Below are 14,260 nucleotides of genomic sequence, written 5' to 3'. Positions count from 1 at the left end.
AGTTGGAGTTAGGTGAAATCTCAGGGTAGTTTTGATTTGCATCTCTCTGATTGCCAATGATGTTGAGCATTTTTTCATTTATTTATTGGCCATTTGAATTTCTTCTTTTGCGAAGTGTCTATTTAGATCATTTGCCCATTTTGTTATTGGATGCTTTGTTTTCTGTGTTGAGTTGCTTGAGTTCTCTGTATATTCTAGATATTAATCCTCTATCGGTAGTGTAGGTGGCAAAAATCTTCTCCCATTCTGTTGGCTCTTGATTGAGGTTCTTGATAGTTTCCTTTGCTGAACAGAAGCTCTTCAGTTTCATGCAATCCCATGTATTGATTCTCCTTTTAATTTGTTGTGCCTTTGGGGTCTTGTTGAGGAAATGTTTGTCTGTGCCTATGTGTCGTTGTGTTGGACCTATGCCTTCTTCAAGGAGCTTCAAGGTCTCTGGTTTAATTTCCAAGTCTTTGATCCATCATGAGTTGACTTTTGTACAGGGTGAAAAAGTGGGATTAATATCCAATTTTCTGCATATGCTTAAACAGTTTTGCCAACACCATTTGTTGAAGAGGCTATCTTTTTTCCAGTCTATGTTTTTGGCCCCTTTGTCAAAAATCAATTGGCTGAAAGTGTGTGGACTTGTTTCTGGGTCTTCTATTCTGCTCCATTGGTCTATATATCTGTTCTTTTGCCAGTACCATGCTGTTTTTATTACAATGGCTTTGTAGTATAGTTTAAAGTCAGGTATTGTGATTTCTCCTGCGTGGTTTTTGTTGCTGAGAACTACCTTGGCTATTCTGGGCTTTTTGTTATTCCAGATAAATTTAAGGGCTGATTTTTCCTTGTGTGTGAGGAATGATCTTTGTAGTTTAATGGGAATTGCATTAAATCTGTAGATCACTTTTGGGAGGATGGCCACTTTAATGATATTTATTCTGCGAATCCATGAACATGGAAGGTCTTTCTATCTTCTAAGATCTTCTTTGATTTTTTTTTCAGTGTTTTATAATTTTCTTTGCAGAAATCTTTTACCTCCTTGGTCAAGTTTATTCCTAGGTATTTTATTTTCTTGTGGGAAATCCTGAGTGGAAGTGTTTTCTAAATTTATTTTTCAGTGGATTTATGGTTTGGGTACAGGAAAGCTTCTGATATTTTAAGATTCATTTTGTATCCAGATACTTTGCTGAATTTGTTGATCAGTTCTATAAGCCTTTTGGTTGAGTTTGTTGGGTTTTCTAAATATAGTATCATGTCATCTGCAAATAGGAAAGCTTAAGTTCTTCTTTTCCTATTTGTACTCCTTTGATTTCCTTTTCTTGCCCTATTGCTCTGGCTAGAGTCTCCAGTACTATACTGAAGAGAAGTGGTGATAGTGGACATCCTTGTCTCATTCCAGTTTTTAGGGGGAATTCTTGAAGTTTTTCCCCATTTAATATGATGTTGTTGGTGGGCTTATTGTAGATTGCCTTAATCATGTTGAGATATGTTCCTTCTATTCCAATTCTCTGCAGTGTTTTTATCATAAATGGATGTTGAATTTTATCAAATGCTTTTTCAGCATCTATTGAGATGATCATGTGGTTTTTGTCTTTGATTCTGTTTATATGATGAATTACATGGATTGATTTTCATATACTGAACCAGCCTTGCATCCCTGGGATGAACCCTACCTGGTCATAGTGAATGATTTTCTTGATGTGGTTTTGAATGAGTGTTGCTAGTATTTTGTTTAATAGTTTTGCATCCAAGTTCATCAGAGATATAGGCCTGTAGTTTTCCTTCCTTGAACTGTCTTTATTCGGTTTGGGTATTAGTGTGATGTTGGCTTCATAGAATGTATTTGGGAGAGTCCCAGTTTTTTCTATTTCCCAAAATAATTTGAGTAGTATTGGGGTTAGTTCTTCTATAAAGGTTTTATAGAATTCACTTGGGAAACCATCTGGTCCTGGGCTTTTCTTTGATGGTAAGCTCTTTTTTGCTGTTTCCATCTCTTTGATTGTTATTGGTTGGTTTAAGAGTTCTATATCTTCTTGACTCAGTTTAGGAAGGTTGTATTTATCTAGGAAGTTGTATATTTCCTCCAGATTTTCCATTTTGTTGGAGTATAGTTTTGCAAAATAGTTTCTGATAATCCTCTGGATTTCTATGCTGTCAGTAGTAATTTCTCCTTTTTCATCCCTTATCTTCATAATTTGTTTGATTCTCTCTTTTTTTTAGTTAGGTTGGCTAGTGGTTTATCAATCTTGTTAATTTTTTCAAGAAACCAGCTTTTGGTTTTGTTGATTTTCTGTATTGTTTTTTTTTATTCTCTATTTCATTAATTTCTGCTCTAATTTTAATAATTTCCCATCTTCTGCTGGGCTTTGAGGTGTCTCATTAGGCTATTTATTTGAAGATTTTCTGTTTTTTCTATGTGAGCACTCGGTGCTATAAATTTTCCTCTTAATACTGCCTTCAAAGTGTCCCAGAGGTTTTGTTATGTCTGATTTTTTTTTCTAAATTAGAAACTATGCATTCATTTTTGGAATCATCACCTTCAAGAAGTGAGATTCTATTCTCTATGTGGTCTAATCTGTTTTTTATACTTTGAATTTAGGCCTTTATTTCAATGATTGCATCCTTTATCTCTTTTTGACTCTCTCCGAATTCTTTTCAAAAGTCCTCTATTATTTCTAAAGTTATTTTCCTGATTTGATCTCCTATAGATCTTTGGATTTCTATGTTATCTGATTCTGATGTTGTGGGGTTGTGGGCATTCACTGCTCCATTGTTATTTCTCTTTCCCATGATTTTGGAAGTTTGTGCCTTCTTGGGTCTTCCCTGGGTCACTACGAGTTCACTTATGATGCTCTGGATCTCGAGTCTGTGGTATCTCAGTCACCGCTACTCCTTTACTGGGTTGTATAACAAAGTCTCAGACCCATGGAGTCAATCGAGGCTGCTTAGACCGTGGGGGGTGCCAAGTTGGGCATTCTCCAGCGGGGAGTTGATATGGTGTGATATCTCTGCCACCGCCACTCCCCCACTGGGCTGCACTGCTAAAACCTCCGACCCAGGGAGACTATCTGCGCAAGTCCCTGGGAGTGCAGTACTGGGATTTCTCCCCTAGGGTCGCAATTTGACTCATGGTTGTTGAGTGCACTGATGGAGCTGTAGTGAACTCGGTGGATTCACTGCTGCCACCACTGGTAATATGGCACCACTGCCACACCCTCAGCCATGTTGCGGCGTATTCTCTGGTTTTGAGCTCCGCTATGAGTCCCTGCCAAGTGTGCTGTGCCCGGCCCTTGGGAGCTTTAGATGTTCCCTATGCTGAAAAAACTGCTGACTGCCACCCGGCTGTTCAGCACCTGCTCACCTCGGCTTGCTGTCCACCCCTCCTCTCTGGAGCCTGGTAGCTGGTTGAGTGCGTTGGTCTTCAGCTGTCTAGTGAACTCACCGCTGCTGCCGGCAGTAAGGTGCTGCTGTTGCGTCCTCGGCCGTGAGGTTGGCGTAGTTCTTCTCTGGTTTTGAGCTCCGCTGAGTCCCTGCAGGGTGTGCTGATCCTGGCCCTTGGGAGCTTTAGACGCTCCTTGCGCCGAAAAAACTGCTGACTGCCACCCAGCTGTTCAGCAGCAGCTCACCTCAGCTCGCTGTCCACTCCTTCTCTCTGGTGCCTGGTGGCTGGTTGAGTGTGTTGGCCTAGAGCCATCCGGTGAACTCGCCGCTGCCGCCAGCAGTAAGGTGCTGCTGCTGTGTCCTAGGCCGCGGGGCCGGTGTACCTCCTCTCTGGATTTGAGCTCTGTTCTGAGTTTCCCTTCTCTCTGGAGCCTGGTGCTGCTAGGGAAGATGTAGGCTACGCTGCTCTGCGCTTCGGCTCCTGCCGCTCTGGCCACTTTGCGCCACGGCTCTGGCTGCTCCGCACTGCGGCCCTGGCTGCTCCAGCTGCTTTGTGCCGCGGCTCCAGCTGCTCCATGCCACAGCGACTGCGGCACTTCGCGCTGGTTTCTTTCTGGTGCCTTGTTTTTCCAGCCCTCTTTTTCTCTGTCCCTTGTATTCACAGTTTTTATTTCTTTGCTGGTGGTGTTTTCTGGCTCTGAAAGGCGCTGGTTTTGTGATAATAGAGTTCGATTGTTAGCGGGACTTGTAAGTGCCGCTTTCCTCCATCGCCATCTTCCTGGAAGTCCTAAAATTTTATTTTTGAAACATTGTTTTTTTTTACTTTTTTGAAAGATTTTATTACAGATTTAATTCTTTAAAACAGCACAGGTAAATTTTTAATTGTTTTCTTGAATTATTTTTTTTATTCTTTATTTTGAAACAGTGTCTCACTAATTTGCAGAGGGCCTCACTAAGTAGCTGAGGCTGTCTGCAAACTGCCATCCTCCAATCTCAGCCCCCCCGAATGCTGGGATTACAAGCTTGTGCCACCACACCTGGCAGTTTTTTATCTTTTTGATGCTTTGTAATCAGTATATTAAGGAGACACTTATATATGTTGATTGCTTAAATCTGATACTCAGATTTAAGCATGTGAACATATGGTTTTGAAACATGCAATTAAAGCTATTTATCATGTTTCTATACTACCAACATTAAATAACAGTTACTTTTGAACATAAATCAGGGTTTAAAATAAGCCTGTAACATATCTAGGGAACACCTTTCTGTGTTATACATGCAAATTACTTCTCCATGTATAGTTTTTCCCAACTTTAATTTCTAAGTTACCTAACTCTGGAGATCACTACTGAAGGGTTTATTGTTGTCTAAGTTCGAGGAAAAAAGAATATAACCATGAATGGTCAACATAGTATGTATGTTGGCACAGCAGAAGGGAATGCAAATATTCACATGCAAGTCCCAGAAGCAGCATATTATAATAAGTCCTTCTTTGAAAAATTATCATTTCTATCATTGATACCTGATACCACAGGCTAAATTATATATTAAGCTATCTTCAAGTGATAGTTGAGGCAACAGAATGTGGAGGTATCACAATGTGTCCCACATAATAAAAATAACTAGAAAGACTAATACTTCTCTTCATTTTTTTCCTGATTGCTACTTAAATAGAGTTTTAATTCCACAACTTAACAATGAAGGATCATAAACTGAAATCACACATATTTCTAGCATTTCAATCACAACTTAAGTCAATTACAAGGTATAGGCTAACAGATACTAGGAGAAATTCATTTTAAAGTAGTTTTTATAGATATTAAATTTTATCTTGCACAATGAAGTCATCATACATACAGGGAAAAATCAGAGCTTTTATATTTGTGTTTATTCTTCATTTTAACTTTTAAAACACTACTATAATTGAACATTAAAACAAAAACAATAGCAAGTAGTGAGCATATTATGATTATAGTCTTTCACTCACTCACCACTGCATATAAAATGCCTGCAGTGAGTGTCCTTCACTGGCCCCATTAAGAGGTCTGACACTGAACACCACCAGTGGGTTGATGTTCATCATCCTCATAAACTTTTCCATTATAATGGCGCTGTCTTTCCTGATTTGGATCAAAGTCCACTAGTTCTACTTGATCCATCTCATCAGTCTCTTCTACTTCCTTCCTCTCAGGTAGAAGCTTTTCCAGCAGGGAGAGTTTATCAGGAGAAAGAAAACCATTTTCAGGAAAGTTTACCTTAAACTCAATGATTAGGTATACTTTTTCATGTGGTCTATGATACATTGGCATGCCTTCATTGAGCACACACTTTATATCTCCATGCTTGACAATCTGACCTGGATGAGAGTTGATGACTATGGTTCAGTTTTCAATAGTATATATTGACTTTTGGAAACCAAACAGTGCTTTAACCAACTGTATATCCATACACATGAACAGGTCTTCTCCTCCTTAAGTAAAAAATAACATGGTCTTTTTGATCTAACACACTGATAATACCTCCTGGCTCCAGTCCTGGCTCTTGGTTTCCTTCACCATGGAATGTTATCTTCTGACCATCTTTCATGCTTTTGTCAATATGAACTTCTAGAATCTTCCTTCCATTACAGATTTAAATCTGTCTTTAGGACTGATCCATTCCCCATGCCCCTGGCACTCCATGTATACAGACTGAATTTGCTGAACCATCCTGGGTCCTATCTGGTGAATTCTTACCTGCATTCCAGTACCTCAGCAGCTGGGACAGCACTCTACTGGTCCTTTCTTACCATCTTGGCCTTCACATTTGTCACAAATCACATTCTTTTGCAGAGCCAGTTTTTTTGTTGCACCATTATGTAAATCTTCTAAGGTTTCTGAGAGCTGATGCACATTTTTACTTTTGCTTTCTTTGTGCATCCTTCCTCTTCCTCCAAAACACATACTGAAGATGTCCATGGGGAGCCAAAAGCACCACCTGCACCACCCTCTTTAATTGCCTGCTCTCTTTTTTGTTATATAATTCCTTTTATTGGCATCAGAGAGAACTTCAAAAGCTTTTGAAATCTATGTAAACTTTTCTCCTTCATTGCAATTTTTATCAGGGTGGTACTGCAAGGCCAGCTTCTTATATGCCTTTTTCAATTCTTTCTGGGTGGCATTGGGTTCCCAAGGCAAAACTCTTCAGAACACTCAATGAGAGGTGGAGGAGCGGCTGCTGCTGGAGCTACACAGGGCTCCATGCTCCTTTCTTCTGACTCACACTGGCCACAGCCCTTTCACTGGCTGTAGAAAATGGTGAAAGAAACTACTTACTACAAAGTTTTTACCATTTTAAGACGTGTCCATTTTGTCTAGATTAAAGTTGATCGACAGAAATTTTTCATCATATTCTTTTTTATTATATATATATATTTATATAGATAGATAGATAGGTAGATAGATATAGATATAGATATAGATTGTTTTTATCTTCCAATTTTGTAATCAGTTTCAAGGCAGATTTTTTAGGGTACTTATAGAAATAACTTTGTCTTTTTTTTTTTTTTTGCATTGTACCTGCAAGCTAAATCCCCTTCCCTATTCTAAGTGAAAGGTTTTAAACATCTTCTACTATAATTGTTTATTTTTCTGGTTTCATGTCATTGTGTGACTGTTTTTTCATATATATACATTTTCATATTTTTTTTTCAGTGCTGGGGATTGAACCGAAAGACATGCTACCTCTGAGCGACACTCTCTCAGATCATTTTTCAAATTCTTTATTTTGGAACAGGATCTCACTAAATTGCAGAGGGCCCCACTAAGTAGCTGAGGCTGGCTGAAAAATTGTCTCTTGCCTCAGCCTCCCAACTAATGAGATTACAAGCATGTGCCACCATGCCTGGCAATGTATATATATATTTTTTGATGTTAAGAAACTTTAGATTTCTGATGAAATGGATATCCTATTTTTATGATGCACTCTAGATTTCTAAAGAGCTTTCACATAGTTTTTTGTATTGATAGTAATATAGTACATCACTTTTTTCATTTTTTAAATTTTAAATTCTATATTATTGTTTTAGATTTTATTTATTTTGTGAATCAATATTAATGTGTGTACTCATGCTTAATTCTCCATTCTGTTCCACCATTTTCTCTATATTTCTTAAAATGACACACTATCCTAAATTACTCTTACTATAGTAAATATATATATATATAGAGATAGATAGATAGATATAGATATAGATAGATAGATAGATAGATAGATAGATAGATAGATAGATATTTGACAGTTTCATGCCCTCCAATTTTCTTGTTCAAAATTCCTTTGGTAATTTGTCTTCTGCTTGCCTTGAGATGTAGGAAACTAAAAATTATCTCAGTTTCATTTTTAAAAAAATGAGTAAAAATTGGGTAATCTAAAAAATTACATTTTTATTTACTCCAACAAAAAGTTAGTCATAAGATAATCATGGAGGCCCCCGCCCCTCCCGCGGCCCGCCAGCGCGCCTCAAGGCTCCTGTCTCCCCTCCCCCCTTCTCTCTCACGCCTAGCGCAATGGCGGCAGCCTGGGAAACCTGCTCAGCCCCGACAATGTGGTCCGGAAACAGGCGGAGGAAACATATGAGAATATCCCAGGCCAATCAAAGATCACATTCCTTTTACAAGCCATCAGAAATACAACCGCTGCTGAGGAGGCTAGACAAATGGCTGCCTTTCTTCTGAGACGTCTTTTGTCCTCTGCATTTGATGAAGTCTATCCAACTCTTCCATCAGATGTTCAGACTGCCATCAAGAGTGAACTATTAATAATTATTCAGATGGAAACACAATCTAGCATGAGGAAAAATATTTGTGATATTGCTGCAGAATTGGCCAGGAATCTAATAGATGAAGATGGCAACAACCAGTGGCCTGAAGGTTTGAAGTTCCTTTGTGATTCAGTCAGCTCTCAAAACATGGGACTGCGGGAAGCTGCCCTTCACATATTCTGGAACTTTCCTGGAATTTTTGGAAACCAACAGCAGCACTATTTAGACGTCATCAAACGGATGTTAGTTCAGTGTATGCAAGATCAGGAGCATCCATCGATCAGAACCTTATCTGCTAGAGCAATAGCTGCATTTATACTTGCAAATGAGCATAATGTTGCTCTATTCAAACATTTTGCAGACTTGTTACCTGGATTCTTACAGGCTGTGACTGACTCGTGCTACCAAAATGATGATTCAGTCCTAAAATCCCTCGTTGAGATTGCAGATACTGTTCCAAAGTATTTGCGTCCTCACTTGGAAGCACCTCTACAGCTAAATCTAAAGTTGGGTGGAGACACCAACCTCAACAATATGCAGCACCAGCTCACCCTCGAGGTGATTGTCACCCTCTCTGAGACTGCGGCTGCCATGCTGAGAAAGCATACTAATGTCATTGCACAGACAATTCCTCAGATGTTAGCCATGATGGTGGATCTGGAAGAAGACGAGGACTGGGCCAACGCTGATGAGCTGGAAGATGACGACTTTGATAGCAATGCAGTTGCTGGTGAGAGCACTTTAGACCGGATGGCATGTGGTCTTGGTAGGTAGCTTGTCTTGCCAATGATCAAGGAACACATTATGCAAATACTTCAAAACCCTGACTGGAAATATCGACATGCGGGGTTGATGGCCTTATCCGCTATTGGTGAAGGATGCCACCAGCAAATGGAAGGAATTCTAAATGAGATAGTGAATTTTGTTTTACTTTTTCTTCAAGATCCTCATCCAAGAGTAAGATATGCAGTATACAATGCTGTGGGACAGATGGCTACAGATTTTGCACCTGGTTTCCTAAAGAAATTTCACAAGAAGGTGATTGCAGCTCTGCTCCAGACTATGGAAGACCAAGGCAACCAGCGGGTGCAGGCCCACGCCGCTGCTGCCCTCATCAACTTCACGGAAAACTGCCCCAAGTCACTGCTTATTTCCATACTTAGACAATTTGGTGAAGCATCTGTACTCTATTATGGTACTTAAACTTCAGGAGTTGATTCAGAAAAGTACCAAGCTAGTTTTGGAACAAGTTGTGACATCCATTGCATCAGTTGCAGATACTGCAGAAGAAAAATTTGTCCTCTACTATAATTTATGCCGTCACTGAAGCACATTGTGGAGAATGCAGTTCAGAAGGAGCTCAGACTCCTGAGGGGAAAGACCATCGAGTGCATCAGCCTCATTGGTCTGGTTGTCGGAAAGGAAAAGTTCATGCAGGACGCCTCAGATGTGATGCAGCTGGTGTTGAAGACCCAGACGGATTTCAATGACATGGAGGATGATGACCCTCAGATCTCCTACATGATCTCGGCATGGGCCAGAATGTACAAAATCCTTGGGAAAGAATTTCAGCAATACCTTCCAGTGGTCATGGGGCCTCTAATGAAGATAGCTTCCATTAAGCCTGAAGTCGCGCTTCTTGATACCCAAGACATGGAGAATATGAGTGATGATGATGGCTGGGAGTTTGTGAACCTTGGAGATCAGCAGAGTTTTGTTATTAAAACTGCAGGACTAGAAGAAAAATCAACTGCTTGCCAGATGTTGGTTTGCTAAGCCAAGGAGTTAAAGGAAGGTTTCGTGGAATATACCGAACAAGTCGTCAAATTGATGGTCCCTTTGCTGAAATTTTATGTCCATGATGGTGTTCGCGTGGCAGCAGCAGAGTCCATGCCTCTTCTCCTGGAGTGTGCAAGGGTCCGGGGTCCTGAGTATCTCACACAGATGTGGCATTTCATGTGTGATGCTTTAATCAAGGCCATTGGCACAGAGCCAGATTCAGATGTTCTCTCAGAAATCATGCATTCTTTCGCCAAGTGCATTGAAGTGATGGGAGATGGATGCCTTAATAATGAACACTTTGAAGAACTGGGAGGTATACTGAAAGCAAAACTTGAAGAACATTTTAAAAATCAAGAGTTGTGGCAAGTTAAAAGACAAGATGAAGACTATGATGAACAGGTTGAAGAGTCACTGCAAGATGAGGATGATAATGATGTTTATATTCTGACCAAAGTGTCAGATATTTTGCATTCGATATTCAGTAGCTACAAGGAAAAGGTGTTACCGTGGTTTGAACAATTCCTTCCATTAATTGTCAACCTAATTTGCCCTCATAGACCTTGGCCAGACAGACAATGGGGATTATGCATCTTCGATGATGTCATCGAGCACTGTAGTCCAGCCTCGTTTAAGTATGCAGAATATTTCTTAAGGCCGATGCTTCAGTATGTGTGTGACAGCAGTCCAGAAGTGAGGCAAGCTGCTGCGTATGGCGTGGGGGTCATGGCACAGTATGGCGGAGACAACTATCGCCCTTTTTGTACAGAAGCCCTGCCACTGCTTGTAAGAGTTACTCAGTCTGTGGATTCTAAGACCAAAGAAAACGTCAATGCTACAGAGAACTGCATCTCAGCAGTAAGGAAAATTATGAAGTTCAAGTCCTACTGTGTGAATGTTGAAGAAGTCCTACCACACTGGTTGTCTTGGCTTCCACTGCATAAAGACAAAGAAGAGGCTGTTCAGACTTTCAGTTACCTCTGCGACCTGATCGAAAGCAATCACCCAATCGTTCTTGGCCCAAACAATACCAATCTGCCCAAAATATTCAATATAATGCAGATGGAGAAATACATGAGGCCATTAAACATGAAGATCCTTGTGCCAAATGTTTGGCTAGTAGTAGTTCACCAAGTACAAACTTCTGGAGGATTATGGACTGAATGCATAGCACAGCTCAGTCCTGAGCAGCAGGCAGCCATACAGGAGCTCCTGAACTCTGCTTGAAGGGCCTTAATATCACCCACCAGAAAACTAACTCCAAATAAACGTTTACCCTTTTGTTTAGGTTTCTTTGCTTTATTTTTGAGCAAGAGAGAGCGGTAGTGTTGTGTATAGGCCATTCTTCTGGAGATCCACAGGCAGGAAGAGCAGCCCCGTGCGGAGTGGAATTGCAATGGATTTCTGTGAGACCATGAAGCAGTTCCCCGTAAGCCCTACAGTAGCACTGAAGAATATTTTTCTATTGATATATCCCACCCATGTGAACAGAATGGGAAATAAAGTCAATTTTCTCATTAGCTCTGAGGCAATTTAAGGAACAACAGCTACTCAGCATACATCAGTTACTCAGCATACATGTGTGTTAAATTGCGATGCCTAGAGCACATCCTATTAATTGGAATGTGAGTCTTTTTGTGAGGTTCTAGAAGGAAGCTTTCTACCCACCAAAACAGGAGATGCAAAGTTAAAACGGATTATAAACATGAAGCATGAGGCTATCATATTTGATGTCACTTTTGGTTTTTCCCAAAAGGCCTGTGCAGGGACTCAGCTGGGAGACTTTGCGGCCCTAGCCCTTGAATGTGAAGTGTCATTGGCATGTCTGGCAGTAGTCTCTCATTCACTCCTCAATAAACAACATTGAAATACAAGGAAGCTTGTGTCAAAATTCAGTACTGTCTGGCTTTGATTCATTTAATGTTTTTTAATATAAGAATGATCTAATATTTTTTTAAAGTAATAGCTATGGCTCTGAATGTTTTTCCTCTAATATTTTCCTTGTGCAATTCAACTTTGAAAGCATCTTGTTTTTACTGTCATCCACATTAATTTAAGCTAAGTTATGCGCCTATTTCATTCACAGTTGGTATCCTTAAGGTTGCAATTTCAACCAATAGATTTTTAAACTTGAATTGTTCTGGTTAGATAAAAAAGATTTGGCTTAGTATTTTCATTACAAATTGTAAATGCTATAAAGAGCCACACACAATTTTTGAACTTTTAATTTTACAATAAGTATTATGGCTAAAATTATTTACTTAAAATTTCAGCAAAATGTGTGAATGTTTTTTTCTTTATGTATTAACCTCGTAGCAGTAAGTGACTTGCTGTTGTTTCTCTAAATAGTTTTTCTAAGGGATCTTAATAGATTTCAGTTGAAAACTTCAGTGTTAACATTTTTATAGTTTGTACTAAATTTAACTGTGATATGAAAATGAATTTTATGCATAGATCACAATTTCAAATTAAAGTTCTTTCTTTAGAAAAAAGATAATCATGGAAATTTAGTTTCAGAGAATGACATACTCTTATTAGAAGACACAAGCTAATATGAGCCATTTAACCCTTGGAAAATCATAGAAGGAAGAGGTAGCTGCCATCAAAAAAGATAAGAAAAAAATGAGTTATATCTTTAACACATTCGTACTTGAGTTTAAACTATAGTCTCATTTTAAACATAATTGGGAATTCAAGATAGAAGAATAGTTTGTGGACATATGTGTTTTTCTCCACAGACATCCATTAATTATTCAAAATAGTCAACACAGTACGAGAATAAAGAGAGCCTATTTTTTGTGGCAGAGAAAAGCATAAGGTGATCTTATGCTATTAATTGGAAAGTCACAAAACACTGTACAACTCCTAAGGCTTTTGCCTTTTTGAAGCATAAACCTTAAACCACAAGGGGAATAAATAGATCCTGGGCAATCTCACCCAAAGGAGAGGTAAGAAATCTTCCTACTAGTCACAAGTAACCACAAAAAGATTCAGTTCTTCAAATGGAATGATAGAAATAGAAGTCTTGTACCCCAAAAGAAAATGTAGGTTTTATATTTGTATAAATATCAAATGAATATGTATCTATTGAAAACAGATAATTTAACTATTTAATTTGTTTCAAGTATAGTACTGTATTAATTATAGTATCATTACTTTCTTACAACTTATGAAATTCTGATAACTAATAGAGTTTCTGAGACTATAGCTAGAAAAATATTCTTAAAATTAGATTTTTAGGAACTAACATTTTATTCAAAAAATAAAACATAATGTATTATAGAAAAAAGATTATTTAGCCATAGAGATTGACTATGAGTCCTGTAAAGGCAAATATTTTTTACTCTTTGAAGTTTATATTTTTAAAATATGGGATAGGTTAGCTGAGCTTCACCTGCACATAGAAATCATAAAGAAAGATAATTAGAGTCTACTGTGTGAACACAAATTTTAATACCAGATTAATTAGTTCATTGAAGTTTCTTTCTATTCATATGTAGCCCTATGAGAACACTGATAATTATAATTTTCTATCTTATTATACTTTATGCAATATATTGGTATTCTAAAACTGTTTTAGAGTCTAAACAATGGATGTTTCCAAATCATTGATCCCTTCATCCAGTTACACATGAATACTCTGATGTCATTTGTCTTAGATATTGAAAGAATATACATGAATAGTCTGATGTTGTTTGTCTTAAATACTGACAGAAAAAACCTACAGAGGATAAGGAAGATGTATCTTACCATGTACTATGAAATTTGCCTGCCCTTTTATAAAGGTGAGCTTCTACTCAATAATATTATAACTTCCCAGCTACTTCATTCCATGTTTTTAATTTTTTATTTCTTTTCTTTTCCTTTTTCTTCTTTTTGTAAGCCCCTGAGTATTTTAAGAATGGAAGACATTGGGGTAACTTCTGGGCATCATGCTAAAATTAGCAGAACTTCTAGACTGAACATGACAAAACAGTTCTATATAAGCATGGAAGCCTTTTACAAAGATGTTTCAATGACTGTAAATTGTGAGACTTGTTATTTGCTCTACAAAGCAGTTCCTCAAGCTGTAAGCTTGGCAACTATGAAACATGTGTTCCTAATGTTTACAAGAACAAAATGTTCTGCTTCATCTTGTCTCACAGTGGAGACAAGATGATTGTCTCTATAATTGATACCAGTTTTGTCTGACTAATCAACAAACATTGCAGATTTCCCTTGCTGTTTTGGGTAATTGCATCTTGATTATCATCAGCATCTTCATACGACATCAAGTGGGGAGGTGGGAGTGCTGTCAAAGTGATTCAATTAAAA

The 14,260-nt window shown here is 38.5% G+C and overlaps 2 pseudogenes across 2 annotated transcripts; one reads left to right on the top strand and one right to left on the bottom strand.

The window, feature by feature from the left end:
• Nucleotides 1-5,405: 5,405 nt before the first annotated feature.
• On the bottom strand, nt 5,406-6,110 carry LOC308265377 (dnaJ homolog subfamily A member 1-like; annotated as a pseudogene). The gene has a single exon. The product of its transcript is annotated as a dnaJ homolog subfamily A member 1-like (transcript).
• A 1,820-nt stretch (nt 6,111-7,930) lies between these two features.
• On the top strand, nt 7,931-11,173 carry LOC308264787 (importin-5-like; annotated as a pseudogene). The gene has a single exon. The product of its transcript is annotated as an importin-5-like (transcript).
• Nucleotides 11,174-14,260: the final 3,087 nt, after the last annotated feature.

The sequence above is a fragment of the Muscardinus avellanarius genome (assembly GCF_963383645.1).
Source record: "Muscardinus avellanarius genome assembly, chromosome: 7".
NCBI classification, from domain to species: Eukaryota; Metazoa; Chordata; class Mammalia; order Rodentia; family Gliridae; genus Muscardinus; species Muscardinus avellanarius.
The sequence above is the reverse complement of the archived record's forward strand: the minus strand, read 5'-3'. Positions and strand labels throughout refer to the sequence as shown.